The sequence below is a fragment of the Capricornis sumatraensis genome, chromosome 8, assembly GCF_032405125.1.
Source record: "Capricornis sumatraensis isolate serow.1 chromosome 8, serow.2, whole genome shotgun sequence".
Classification (NCBI taxonomy): domain Eukaryota; kingdom Metazoa; phylum Chordata; class Mammalia; order Artiodactyla; family Bovidae; genus Capricornis; species Capricornis sumatraensis.
In genome coordinates, this window is record NC_091076.1 from 32758866 (window position 1) to 32760531 (window position 1666).

The 1666-nt window shown below is 55.6% G+C and overlaps 1 pseudogene; it reads left to right on the forward strand.

Moving 5' to 3' along the window:
- Window positions 1-596: 596 nt before the first annotated feature.
- Window positions 597-1397, forward strand: LOC138083523 (RNA-binding protein with serine-rich domain 1-like; annotated as a pseudogene).
- The last annotated feature ends 269 nt before the right edge of the window (window positions 1398-1666 follow it).

Sequence of the window (1666 nt, forward strand, 5' to 3'; positions counted from 1 at the left end):
TCTCCTGCATTGGCAGGTGGGTTCTTTACCATCTAGCACCACCTGGGAAGCTCCCAGGAAATGGGGAGTGACTGCTAATGAGTCAGTGAGTACGGGACTCAGGGAGGGGGGTAACCAGACAGAGAATGGTGGGTCCTGAGAGAGGTCCCTACCATAGCTCAGTCACAGAAATCAGCTTTGTGCCGTGCTGCCAATGACTAAGAAGACTGACTTCCCTCCCAACTCCAGGCTTGGAAACACTTCTTTTTCCATGTCTACAAGGCAGAGGGTTATGCATCAACAAGATGCTCTCAACCCAGTGAAGGCCACAATCAAATGAATGTCCCAGGTGTCTAATGTAAGCTCTGAGCTAGGCTGTCCCATGGAGGAGGAAGAAAAGGAGGAGGAGGAGACTGGAAAGGATAGATCATCTCCCTATAGTTCTTCAGTAAAATACAGAAAGGCCAGCCTCTGCGGCTGAGGGGACAGGGAGGGAGTTGAGGTGTTGGGAAGATGCTGCACTCTGGGGTAAACTGCAGTCGATGAGGGAACCAAGTCAGAAATGAGTTCAGGCAAGTGTGGCTGCCGATGCGGCTTTGAACACCTCAGAAGGGAGGATGGATTTCTCAGGAGTGAAAAAGATGCGCTCTCTAGGAGTCAAAGAAAATGATAACAAGTCGAGCACTAGGCCGCCTCCTCCTACCAAACGCGAAGGGTGCTCTGATGAGAAGTCCAAGGATCGCTCTAAAGAAAAAGGGGCCTCCAAAGAGTCAAGCGAGAAGGACGGTGGTGGGGATAAAACTCTCGCGGCACAGCGCTGCCAGTGGTAGCAGCAGCATCAGCTCTCCTCCAGCTCCTCTTCGGTACTGAGCCGCCCAGGAAGTCCCAGCACACCCCCCAGCGCCAGCGCCATCAGCTCTGTGGCACCCCGAGTCGCACTCCTTCCCGGTGTAGACAGGACAGAAGGAGGCATTCCCCTTCCAAATCGAAACCACCCAAGGGAGAAGGAAAGGACAGGAAAAGGGAGCCGCTCCCCTAAATCCACTAAGGCACACACTGGGAGGCTGACCAGGAATGTGCCCAGGGATCATGTCGAGACGATCCTCTCCAGCTTCAGGAAAATAAACATGACTGACACGCTTCCAGAAAGGATGCACCCTCATCTGTCTAAAGGCTATGCCTGTGCGCAGTTTGAGAATCCAGATGAAGCCCAGAAGGCACGAAAGCACAGAGACGGAGGACAAATGTGTGGCCGGGAGGATCACTGTCACCACTGGGCTGGGCCCCTGGCCTCGGCCACCTGCCAGGTGATTCAGCCTGCCAGAAAAATGCTGCCACTGCCTCCCAGGTGGCACAGGTCACCTGAGGGTGCAGGAGGTCATGGTCCCCTCGGGCACTCAGGTCCCAGTGTGTGGTGATCCTACCCCCCACCTCGCTGCCAAGACACAAGCCCCTCCAGCTCCGACTCCGCCCCGACAAGCAGGGCTGCTGAAGCTCTGCCCCTGTGACTCGCATCTCACTCGACTCACTTTTGTCACTTTTCCAGCCAACGGAGGATCGGTAGGAAAGAAATCCCTCACTTGGGCAGGCTTCAAAGGTGCGGGCAGTGACCGACACGTTTCCCCTGGCGGTGGACTTCCGGCTGCAGCAGGGCTGTTGGTTTGGGGTCCGGCCTATTAAGACACCC